This window comes from Carcharhinus amblyrhynchos, chromosome 3, assembly GCF_965287045.1.
Source record: "Carcharhinus amblyrhynchos chromosome 3, sCarAmb.v2.hapA, whole genome shotgun sequence".
NCBI classification, from domain to species: Eukaryota; Metazoa; Chordata; class Chondrichthyes; order Carcharhiniformes; family Carcharhinidae; genus Carcharhinus; species Carcharhinus amblyrhynchos.
Genome location: NC_137326.1, coordinates 50,714,052 through 50,727,180, shown reverse-complemented (window position 1 = coordinate 50,727,180; position 13,129 = coordinate 50,714,052). Strand labels below are relative to the sequence as shown.

General features: G+C 40.1%; 1 protein-coding gene across 7 annotated transcripts in view; it reads right to left on the bottom strand.

The window, feature by feature from the left end:
• Positions 1–13,129, bottom strand: part of LOC145339411 (protein bassoon-like) — a 553,674-nt gene that overhangs the window by 43,291 nt on the left and 497,254 nt on the right. For 5 of the 7 annotated variants that reach the window (XM_080183908.1, XM_080183915.1, XM_080183865.1 and 2 more), the window contains one exon: positions 9,668–9,808. The exons of the other annotated variants lie outside the window; for them this stretch is intronic. The gene's annotated coding sequence lies outside the window, so the exon portion shown is untranslated. The remainder of the gene's footprint in view (positions 1–9,667; positions 9,809–13,129) is intronic. 7 annotated transcript variants of the gene reach the window in all.

The window sequence follows — 13,129 nt, the reverse complement described above, 5'->3', positions numbered from 1 at the left end:
ATTGTGATTGTTTTGTTTCTTGTTTGTAATGATAAAAGTTCTTGATAATTTCATTATTATACATATTTATATTCTTAAGTAAGCCTTTGATTAAAACTCCCTAGTGGGTCTTTTGAATCACACCTGAGATGAAGCATCTCATGCTTATCCTAACCAAATTCAAGATACAAAACATATGATTCAGGTGGGCTAACTAAGCAAAGACTGGGGCTAAAGTCTCGTTATTGTGGTTGTTTTTTGGAGTTTCTGACCCGAACCATAACATGACAACAGCTTTATTTCACCATTTTAGCACGAATAGCCAATGTTGTACATCTCTTGGCACTGGATGAGTCCAGTAACTACATTTGTGCATGCCTCTTGTATTCATTGTTCTCATTAGAACATTTTACTTTTTGTCAACTTTATTTGTAACAGCTTCTTTCATTTTAAGTAAATGTAATGAACAGTGGTGTCGATGGATAAATCAACATGAAATTGTGCTGCCCAACTAGAACTGTTATCCCAAGCTCATCTTTGACACAGTCCTCAGCTATGTGGATCAGGAGGCCGAGACTTTAGCCCCAGTCTTTGCTTAGTTAGCTTATCTCAATTAGGAATTGTAATAACTGGCTTGGAATAATCAGTGATGCACTCACTCATTTGTTGAAATTACATATGCATAAGCAAAATATCAGGCTCAGTTGTGACAAATGCCCCACTCGCATTTATATGAACACTTATTCACACACTCCTATTTAGCCTGTGACAAGCCACTTTATCCTCATGCACAAAAACAGGACATTATCCATTCCACTGACTCACTAGTGTTAATTGTGCTGTGTCAGGACGTAGTGAGTGGAGCGCAGCTGCTTCTCCATAGGGAGGCAGAAGAAAATCATTATTCACCTCAGAATGCCACACATGAAGACCACGTGAGAACGGATTGCTAGTCTGTTTTCTCAATTACAGCTGTTGTTCCATCCTCCACATTTTCTCCTGACCCATTCTGAGGTAGTGATCCAAGGGTGGCAGTAGTTTTGGGTGCCTTGCATGATACCCATCTGATGTAAAACCAAAATTACAAGTTCCTCTTTGACCCAAACAGTACAACTATACATCAGTATCTCCTGAGGCATTTTATCAAATAGCTTCAGAAAGCCCAAATATATACAACAGTTTCATACATATATATTTATTCAGTTGCCTTTTAAAGTTGTTCCAATGAATTTGTTGTGCTTGACCTGCCTTACTTGACAAATGCTTGTTTAGATTCATTGCTAATATTGTAATTGCACTTTTGAGATGCTTCTTTGGTAATTGAAATTATTTCTTCCGATAGAAAGAAAATTTTGAGATTCATCAAGCAACCTGTACAAAGATATGTTAAGAAACATATTTTAATTCCGAACTGGCGATGATTACACTTCAGAAGGAATTAGTTGGCTACGAAACGTTTTGGGACATTTAGAGGATGTGAAAGTTGCTACACAAATGGAAGTTGTTTCTATCTAAATGTGAACCTTTCAGCAGAAATGGAACCTGAAAGAGAAGTGAGCCTCTCTAATAGAGTTGAATGAAACAAAGAAAATGGATTGGTTAACAGAAGATCTGAAAAGAAATTAAAAATGGTAGATCACATATAAAGAAAGATCTTTGCAATGATGCAATGAGAAGCCAGTAAAATATCAAAAATCACAGACACAGCTAATTAAGTTCCAAATAAAAAGCATGCAAGGGTACACATATGTGTAAAAGGGAGAAATAAAATAACAGAAAATATCAAGCACACACAGTTGGCCAACACTTGAAAAGAGAACAGAGCGCACTATACCAGGCATGGCCAATACAACTGTATTGTTCTGAAATGTCAATGAATAGCCAACCTGCAAAGGAAGGGGAGGAAAGAAATCTCTGTGCTTCAAAGAAAAAGAAATGTCCAGCTGAAGTTTGAAAATCATTAAATTTATTGACCCAGATTTTTATTATCAATAATAGATAAACAATTCTCACTCTTATGAAAACTGGACAACAGTGTCCACACATTTAATTATGGTATGGAAACAGTCCACAGAATAACAGAATGTGATCTTTGTGTTAGCAATGACTCAGTTACTTAGCATTCTTATCTCTGAGTCACAAGATTCTGCATTGAAGTCCTTGGGCTTCCCAGGACTTGAGCACAAAAATCAAGGTGCAGTACCGAGGCAGTGCTGCACTGTAGGAGGTGCTGTCTTTCGGTTAAGACTTAAATCAAGAATCCGCATGTAATAAATCCCATGGTGCTCCTTCACAAGAGTCCAGGTGAGTTATCACCTGATAGTCTGGCCAATATATATCCCTCAATCAACATTACAAAAATAGATTCACTAACCATTTTCACTTTGCTGTCTCTGTGCATAACTGACATGCTTCTGATATTACAACATTGACTACACTTCAAAAGAGCTTCATTGACAGTAAAACATTTTGAGACATCTGGTGGTCCTGAAAAAAACTATTATTCTATTTTTCCCCTTTTTTAATGTTCCTCTATACAGTTCTAACACCTCTTTTTTGAGCCACTATCTAACTCTGGTTTGAAAGTACATATGGACTCTGCTTCAATTGTATTAAGTTAGGCTTTGCAGCATGCTGTCACTTGTACAGTTGCGTGCGTTGCTGGTGTTGGCAATATCATCAGTTTATCCCTATACTGGAAAGGCAAAGACTCCCAGAAAACAGTGTGAGTATTCAATTAACATTTCTTGTTTGTGTGGAAGATCAATTGTTTTGAGTTAATAATATAGCTTAAATATTATACAACCTAAGAAATCTATAACCACAGCCATTTCACTAGCAGCATACTGAGACTCTCAATCAGATTTTAACTTGCTCAGAGTTAAAATCAGGCCCATAAAGTTTTAAATTATTAAAATAAATGCAGAACAAATTCTGTTGTGGATTCCAGTAAATGGGAGTGAAATAAATGTGGCATCTGAACAAATGCTCCAGCTGTGTTTGGAAATCAGGCTCTCGACATTTCCAGCCAGACATAGCATAAAAACACATTTAGATTTCCACCCACTGCTAGTATTGCTCTATTAAATTCCTACTGAAACTTAATCAGTAATGCCTGTCACAACTGTCTTCAATTTTATTTCTTTATACTTTTAGATGCTATTTTGATTTGGTTGATTTCTCCCACCTCACAATCTCCTGGGCCACAAGCCATTTTCCACTGAAGGCTTGGCTTCTCCTCAGGCTACTACTGATGCCAGTCTTTAAGTAGCTGTTAGGAACTGAGGGAGAATGGCCTGTGGCGATATTTCCCCAAAGTGCTCTTCTTGGCTTACGCAAAAGATTTACTGCTTACTGGTGATAATGGTCACCGGATGAGCAATTGAGGCTACCAATCTGATAAAGTAGTAATTTAGAGCTTGTCTGATCCACAAACTTACACTCACTGAGGTAAAGACGTTACTATAGTAGAATGAAAACTTTCCACATTGGGTATTCATTGTCTATATTGTATACTTGCAGGTCAGGTGTAGGACAGTTCAACATGTAAGGTCAGAGTCCTTCTACTCTATCAGCAATGAACCTGAAATTCAGAACAGCAATAATTGCGACAGACTGACATTTTCATTTTCTCCACTACATCTATTAAATGGTTTCTGAGAGGGAGATTGCTAGTTTAGTACTAAATGAGGACCAGTTTAAAGTTATGGGTCCATACCTTCTAATAACTGGCTTGGACTGGGACCAGCAGAGAAAGGAACATTGCCTTTCTTTGCTCCACATGTGCATAAAAGGTGCTCACCACTTACCAATCTACCTCAACCTCTCAGCTGATGAATCAGTACTCCTTGAATAAAGCACCGAGGGTGGCAAAAGCACACAATATATTCCAGGTGGAGACTTTAAGTCCATCACTAAGAATGGCTTGCAATAGCACCATCACTGGCCAAGATGACTGAGTCCTAATGGACACAGCAGCCAAACTGGGTCTATGGCAGGTGGTGAGGGAGCCAATGAGGGAAATATTTGGCCTTGTCCTCACCAATCTAGCAGTTACAGATGCATTTGTCTATGACATATTTGTAGGAGTGACCACTGCACAGTCCTCGTGGAATCATAGAACCCTTACAGTACAGAAGGCCACCATTTGGCCCATTGAATCTGCACCAGCACTCCGAAAGAGCATCTTCCCCTTTACCCGATCCCATAACCCCATGCATTTAACATGCCTAATTCATTTAACCTACACAGTTTTGGGCTAAGGGAGGAAACTGGAGCACCTGGAGGAAACTCACACAGACACAGGAAGAACGTACAAACTCCACACAGACAGTCACCCAAGACCAGAAGTGGATCCGTGTCCCTGGCACTATAAAACAACAGTGCTAACCACTGTGCCGTCTTTGTGGAGATAAAGCCCTGTCTTCACACTGAGGAAAACCTCCAGCATATTGTGTGGTACCATCAACATGCAATATAGAACAGATTTTGAACAAATCCAGAAATGCAAAAGCAGACATCCATAAGGCGCTAAGTCATTAGCAACTGCAGGACTGTATAAAACCACAATCTGTGTGTGACCTTATGGCCAGGCATATCCTGATCCTACATTACGGCAGAGGTTGATAGAAGTCTACAAGATTATGAAAGGCATGTATGGACTGAATCGTCAGAAGCTTTTTCCCAGGGTGGAACAGTCAATTACTAGGGGGCACAGGTTTCAAGTGCGAGAGGCAAGGTTTAAAGGCGATGTACGATTTTTTTATACAGAGAGTAGTGGGTGCCTGGAACTCGTTGCTGGGGGAAGTAGTGGAAGTGGATACAGTAGTGACTTTTAAGGGGCGTCTTGACAAATACATGAATAGGATGGGAATAGAGAGATATGGTGCCAGTTTAGTACCAAATAAGGGCCAGTTTTAAGTTAGAGGACCATACCTTTTGACAACTGGCTTGGACTGGAAAATCACTCATTTGGGACCAGCAGAGAAAGGAACGTCATCCTTCTTTGCTCTAAATGTGCATAAAGTGTGGTTACCATTTACCGACTTACCTCAACCCCTCAACTTGTGAAGGGGATTTTATTTCAGTCAGGCAGTATGGTTGGTGCAGGCTTGGAGGGCTGAAGGACCTGTTCCTGTGCTGTAATTTTCTTTTTTCTGTTCTATTACCATCAAGCCAGAGGAACAACCCTGCTGCAATGAACATTGCAGGAAGGCATTTCAGGAGCAATAGCAGGCATAACTAAAATGATGTGCCAATCTTGAGAAGCTACAACACAGGACTACTTGCATGCCAAACAGGATGAGCAATACACAACAAACAGAGCTAAGTGATCCCACAACAGCTAAATCAAATCTAGGCTCTGTAATCCTGCCATATCCAGTCATGAATGGTGGTGGACAATTAGGCAACTAACTGAAGGAGGGGATCCACAAATATCCTTATCCTCAATGATGGGAGAGACAAGCACATCAGTGCAAAAGATAAGGCAGAAGCATTGGGAACCAGTTTCAGCCAGAAGTGTCAAATGGATGAATCATCATAGCCCCCACCTGATGTCCCCAGCATCATAGATGCCTATCTTCAGTCAATTCGATTCACTGCATGTGTCGTCAAAGAATGAGTCAAGATTCTGGATACTTCAAAAGCTACGGGCCCTGACAACACAGTATTGCAGGTCTGTGCTCCAGAACTAGCCGTGCCCCTAGCCAAATTGTTCCAGTCCTGTTTCAATACTGGCACCTCGCCGACAATTTTGAATGTTTCCCATATATGTGCTGTAGACAAAAATCAGGACAAATCCAACCTGGCCAATTGCTGCCCCATCAGTTTATTCTCGGTCATCAGCCAAGTGATGGAAGGAGTCATCAACAGTGTTATCACACAGCATTTATTCAGGGATAACCTGCTCATTGTCATTCATTTTGGATTCTGCCAATTAGCTCCTGACTTCATTACAGCCTTGATCCGAACACGTATAAATAAGCTGAATTCAAGAAGCGAGGTTATAGTCACTGCTGTTAACATAAAGGCAGTATTTGATCCAGTGTTGCATGAAGGAATCCTCATAAAACTGAAATCAGTGGGAATCAGAGGAAACTCTTCGCTGGTTGGAGTCATGCCTAATATAAAGGTTGTAGTTGTTAGAGGTCGAGCATCTTAGTTCCAGCATATCACTGCAACAGTTCCTTGGTTGTCCAGATCCAACCATTTTCAGCTGCTTCATCAATGACCTTCCCTCCATCAAGAAGGTCAGAAGTGGGAACGTTCGCTGATGATTGCACAATGTTCAGTACCGTTCTCAACTTCTCAGATACTGAAGCAGTCCATGCCCAAATACAGCAAGGCCTGGTTAACATTCAGGCTTGGGCTAATACATGGCAAGTAACATTCATGTCACACAAATGCAAGCCAATGATAACCTCCAAATAGAGAGGTTCCAACTATTTCTTTTTGACATTAAGCTGCACTGCAGTCATTGAATCCTCCAGTTAACATTATGAGGGTTACGATCAGAAACTGAACCAAGAGGGTTGGTGGTGGAGGCCATGTCATTTTGGGGACAGATCGCCCGGTAGACTGAGAAATCAGGTGCATGCGCACTGGTGCCCTCAACAGACTTCTGCCGGCCGCTCTGGCAGATTTAGATTCTGCCTACTCCCTACTACCGTGAGTCTCCTGATAGCCTCTGTATTCATGATGTGGGGATGCCGGCGTTGGACTGGGGTAAACACAGCAAGAAGTCTGACAACATCAGGTTTAAGTCCAACCAATTTGATAGTAAACTCACAAGCTTTTGGGGTTTGCTCTTCGTCAGCACAGAGTGCCATAAATTATCAAAACTCAGTTCACTGAAGAAACAGGTGAGAAAACCTCCCATTTTCTTGCCCATTTAACATTTAGAATCTTTTGGGGAAAAAATCCACCTCACATCTGTTTCCTGAATCTGTTTTACCTTTATCATTTTGTTTCTCTCTCCAATGTGAAAATGTTTGAACGTGAGAGAAAGAGCAAAAGGGGTCAAAAGCAGAGGCATGGTAGAGGGGAAACGAAAGATAAAACATGGAGGTGGGTATGGAAGGAAAGCAATTGAGAAAGAAAGAGAAGGGAAACTTTTATTCCATTTAAGAGAATAAGTTCTAACCCAATATGCCATACATCTCTGCAGACGTGATATTTTAAGCAGGAAGGTGATTGAAAGCAGCATCTGCAATTATAAGAAAAATTGCCACCTGTCAACGAAAGATGCATTCAAGGTGAACCTTCTTTTTAAAGCTACTGTCATTTTAATAAATCTTTACATTGATGAAGCCATAAGTTCTTTGAAATGTCAAACATGCAAGTTAACTGAAAATTTGGTTTGTGTATTTAGTACTGAAATCTTAAGGTCAAACAGATGGAAAGCTGTGTTAATTTGATGCAGTTGCCCAGCATGGTCTGTAGTGCTTGAATACATGGTATTAGACAGTATTTCTGGCTACTTCTTAGTTCTGTAGATTCAATAAACATGCTGAGGTTATTCTTTACTGGTATTCCAAATATTAGGGATACGAGGAAAAGGAATGCTGACCCTGTAAAGACAAATTCACCCATTCCTAGTCTCAAATCCCATTCCTCCCACCACCAGAACGACCTTTTCTGCTTTGTCCTGGTACATGTGTGCCACTCTTGAATACAGAATTGGACACGATGACAGTTCTACATGTGCACAGCTTCTGGTGTCTGTTCAGCCACCAACCTTGAGACATATTAGCTCCGTTGTACAGTATACAGATCTTTCAGGGCAACAAGTGACAATGAATCTGTCAATCCTTTTCTCATTGGTTCATAAATGTACTGTATAAAAATACATCACACGGAAGCACAACAATGCTAAATTCTTCCTCAGTGTACCCGAACACGTGCCGGAGTGTGCCAACTAGGGGATTTTCACTCTAACTTGCTTATGATGTTATAAAATGTAAAATGCCACATGTATTTTTGCCAAACAAAGGCTTCCTATGGACATGCAGCAAGGGTCCTACTACAGTTTAAAAGCGTGGAACTCAAGTCATTTGTTGCTGTTTATTTTGGGGAAGGACCAATATAATTAACTGGGATGGTATCGTGGAAATTGGGCTTTGACAAAGGATCGTCTGGACTCAAAAGGTCAGCTCTTCTCTCTCCTTACAGATGCTGCCAGACCTGAGATTTTCCAGCATTTTCTCTCTTGGTATCATTGGAAGTTTGGAGCACAGAAACCATTTAGTCCACTATGGCTGTGCTGGTTCTTTGCTACAATAATCTAAAGTTAATGGGTGACACGGTAGCTAGCATTGCTATCTCACAGTGCCAGGGACATCAGTTTGATTCCTGACTTGGGTCACTGTGTGTGGAGTCTGCACGTTCTCCCCTTGTCTGCATGGGTTTCCTCTGGGTGTTCTGTTTTTCTCCCACAGTCTGAAAGGTGTGCTGGATATGTACATTGAGGGACAATTTAGCATGGTCAGTGTACCGAACAGGTGCCAGAATGTGGCGACTAGGGCATTTTCACAGTAACTTCACTGCAATGTTAGCCTACTTGTTTCACTAATAAATAAATTTTAAAACAGCACTCTATCCCTTTGCTTCTTCCTCACACCAAAATAAAACATCTTATATTTTTTTTCTTTTACTAGCACCATCTATTTTTATTATAAATGAGAAGACCCCTCCTCACCTAATTTATACTGCTTATACTTTAAATAAAGGAATTCTTTTGCACCTGAAATTAAAACATTTGAAGCAGCTAAATTACAAGACTTTGTCACTGTAATGGTCACATAATTAACTTTGATGAAAGACTAGTAGTTACCAAGGACTAATGGCAAATGTAATTTTTCAATAAGACTCACATCAGTCAAAATCAATGAGCAAGTTACTGACATTGATGTAATGCAGAACAATTCGGCTCATTGCATGCTTATAATTAGTCATTGGGATTGCTAGATGATGGAGAAAACAGACAAGCTCACCTAATTATGATTGTCCAGTGAGATTGCAACATTATCATGTGAAAATTCACTAATGCTGCTGGCTAATATGATTGCTGAAAAATGTCACTAATACCCCTAAGACCATAGGACCACAACCAGCCAATAAAATTCCAAGACCTTTTCACAACCTAATTTTGTAATTTTATTAACAAGTGAGGTTATTCAAAAGTGTTTCTTTTGTGTGCATGGATACTCAGTTTTATGTATAATTTCAGACTGCTACCCACTGCTACAATTATAGCTATGTTGCATTCCTGACTTTAGCTTACTTGAGTCTCCTTCACTCTATCATTGTGACATGAATCAAGGAAATCAGATCACAAAGCATTTTTTGCAAAAAAATATTCTTTGGTAATTACCATCTAAACAAGGAGAAGACCTAAACATAGCCTTATTATATTTTGCATTCTGGTGAGAAAAGGATATAGAAGTATGTAACCATCTATTATTATATTACATAAAATTCAATTTTGAGACCGCAAACTCAAAAAGGACAAAAATCCAAAAGACTTGACTTCTTTTAAAATTGTATTTTATCGTGTGCAAGAATTCTTCCCACTCTCTCCAGAATTTTCAGATGGATCAGATTATCAAAGTATCAATGCCATGTGTCTTCTGAAATCTTTGATATGATATTCTGCATTTGTGAAGGGAATGGATAGTTCTGGGCTTACCTTGGCAGAGCTATCAGATGCCGGAGTAATTTTTACTGCAGTGCTGGGTAAGGACAGTGAGATTATTCATTTTCTGCCCTCACACAGACCGATGGCTTCCTGTTGCTGTCTGGCCTTCAATACTGAAGATGTTCTACAGTCCTGTTGAGAGTAATACACTTCTAATTTAGGGTGTTAATAAACCATGACATAATACCGGTAAACCAAAGATTAGAAACAGTCATTCAAAACTGACAGGTGCTGGAAAGTAGGATTTGTTATGACAATTAATTGGGAAGGAGAGGTTTTTGGAACTATCTGCGGTCAAAACAAAGAAGCAAAATGCAAGCTATGTGGTGTCAGTAGAACGAGATCTGGCACACTGTAAACACAATCATTCTTGGCTCACACTGCATTTTTTGAAGATATGCCAGATTCTTGGTTTTTGTAACAACAATTGGAGCTGCTGTGAGATCAGATAGTACTTCACCATCTGTGACCAAGCAGATCCTTCTGCTGCTACCTCAGCCTGCTGCTGAGCTTAGGTCGTCATCATGGGCCCTTTCCTGTTGTGAATAACGTCACAGGCCTGCAAAGCAAAAATTACCCTGCATTGCTGTGTTTGTGGTGAACCGAAAAGCATTTAGCAAACACTTAAGTTGTTACTTTGATTATTTAGAAAACTTAAATCTCCAGGAGTAGGATGGGAAAAAGGGGAAGTGCAGTTGGGAAGGAGGAGGCAGAAGTCAGGCAGTTGGGATGGAGGAGGAGGAGGAGGAGGAAGACAGGGAGCTGGGAAGAATGGCAAAGAATTGGGAAGAAGGGGCAGGGGACGGGAGTTGGGAAATGTAATCAGGATTGTTTTTCTTTCTGAGTTGTCTCTCCAAATGTGAAAACCTAGCTGACTCCCTTGTGCCATTGTTGAACTTCTTTTCCTGATGCTTACAATCTGAGATTGGAGAACTGATTGTCATTTCGGCAAATTTCAGTCCCAGTGCTAGCTTCTAACACTCTGGCGTACATCTAAACATTTGCTGCTCCTAACTATAAACACACTTGCACTGGTTGACTCTTAAGCTATGGAAACAAAAGATGCACACGTACACAGACAGATAGAAGAACTAAAACAAAAACAGAAAATGATGGAAAGTCTCAGTGGGTTTGACAGCATCTGAGGGTCTGGATGACTCTTTGTCAGAGCAGATAGAACTGTCAGGCCTCACCAAAAGGTAAAGAGATAAAATAATGTCCTTTTGGAGGAGGTGGGGAGGGGCAGTAGAGAGGTCAAATATAGAAGCAGTGCTTTGCTTAATGACATGAGTAAGAAGTCTCACAACGCCAGGTTAAAGTCCAACCGGTTTACTTGGTAGCATAAGCTTTCGGAGAGCTGTTTCTTCATCAGGTGAGCGAGGAGCTGTGTTCACAAACAGGGCAGATATAGACACAAACTCAATTTACAAGATAATGGTAATCAAGTCTTAAAGGTACAGACAATGTGAGTGGAAAGGGGGTTAAGCACAGGTTGAAGAAGTGTGTATTGTCTCCAGCCAGGACACTTAGTAAGATTTTGCAAGCCCAGGCAAGTCGTGGGGGTTACAGATAGTGTGACATGAACCCAAGATCCTGGTTGAGGCCCTCCTACCCTATACACTACCTGATATGCTGCAGGAAAGAATATCCCGAGGCATGGTACGCTGGGGAGACCATGCAGACACTACGACAATGGATGAATGAACACACTTCCTGTCAGAGAACACTTCAGCAGTCATTCTAATCTTCGGATAAGCATTCTCCAAGGCGGCCTTCACGGCATACAACAATGAAGAATTGCCGAGCAGAAACTGATAGCACATATGAGAATGGCCTCAACCAGGATCTTGGGTTCATGTCACATTATCTGTGACCCCCACGACTTGCCTGGGCTTGCAAAATCTCATTAACTGTCCTGGTTGGAGACAATACACAACTCTTTAGCCTGTGCTTAACCCTCTCTCCATTCACATTGTCTGTACCTTTAAGACCCGACTACTTGTAAAGACTCACATTCCAACCATTATCTTGTAAATTGAGTTTGCATCTGTATATGCTCTGTTTGTGAACATAGCTCCTCACTCACCTGATGAAACAGCAGCACTCCAAAAGCTTGTGCTACAAAATAAACCTGCTGGAATTTAACTTGGTGTTGAGAGACATCTTACTGTGCTTATCCCAGTCCAATGCTGACATTTCCACATCATAATGACATGAGGCCAGACCAAATAGAACACATACCAGTTAAAAAATGCCAGGTAATTAATTAACCTGTTTACACACCAATTAAATAGAGGCTCTGTGCCATTTTGTCTGAATAAGAACTTGAATTACTGTGGCAATAACTAGCTACTTAATTTAATTAATATTGGAATATTTTATCAAAGAAGGAAAGAAGTAAATATAATTGCTGCATATCAAGGTGCCAGATAGTATTCAGTCCATAATTTGCATGTACCATACATATTTGGGTATATTTCAGCTCAACAAAATGGAAAAGTTTCTGCTAAATATTCTATTTTTGTTGGGGAAAGAATTTTAATCATTGACAAGGGCAACAATTGGGGATCAGAGATTTTTTAAAACAGCTATCATTATCTGGTTCTGCGGTAGGGAATATGATATTTCTTTCTGGTAGATCTGACTAACGGAACCTTTGAAAAGGCTGAAAACAGCACAGGTTTGATGGCAAAACCTACAGGCTTTTGTTAGCTGGTACCCTGGTTGCTCATGTTTCAGCAAAAATTCCTTTGCGTGAGATTTTCAAAAAACTGTGTTCTTTATGAATGGGTTTACAGCGCATTTGATATTCTGACTGTCCCTCCCCTTCAGAAAAATATCAGTACAGATTGGATTAATGAACTGGCTCTCCGTCTGGAAACAAACCGAGTAGTGGCAATGCTAGATGTTATATAAACAATTTCATACTGCCTTTTGAAAAACACAATCCATATCCTATTTTCTTTATCTATCAACTTGTCTCTCCCTCTCCGTTTGGAAATTTAATTTTACGCTGCCTAAATTTTGAGTCATGTTTCTCTGTGAAGTCTTATCTTTATAGATTGCTCAATCAACATTGCTGGTCAATTTTACTATGTCAACTTCAGTATAATGTCAGCCCCTGGCCAGTAGATGGATCTGCTGTGCAGCCTCTTATTTTACAACAAACTCACTTACTCCTCTGACATTGCAATCTCAGTCACACAATCATTGAAAACTTTCATCCAACCCTAAACTTAAATGTGCTCCTTGCTGAGACCTCTTATGCTGAACAGCTCACAATCTTCAACTTATTCAAAATACATCAGCGCACATACTCTCCTGCACTACATTCTAATCAGTGGATCATCCTCATTCGCACTGACCTACACTTGGTCCTTGTCCTCCATGTTAAATTTTAAATTCTCATTCTTCACATTTTTCCATTGCCTTGCTCCATCTGCAACATCATCT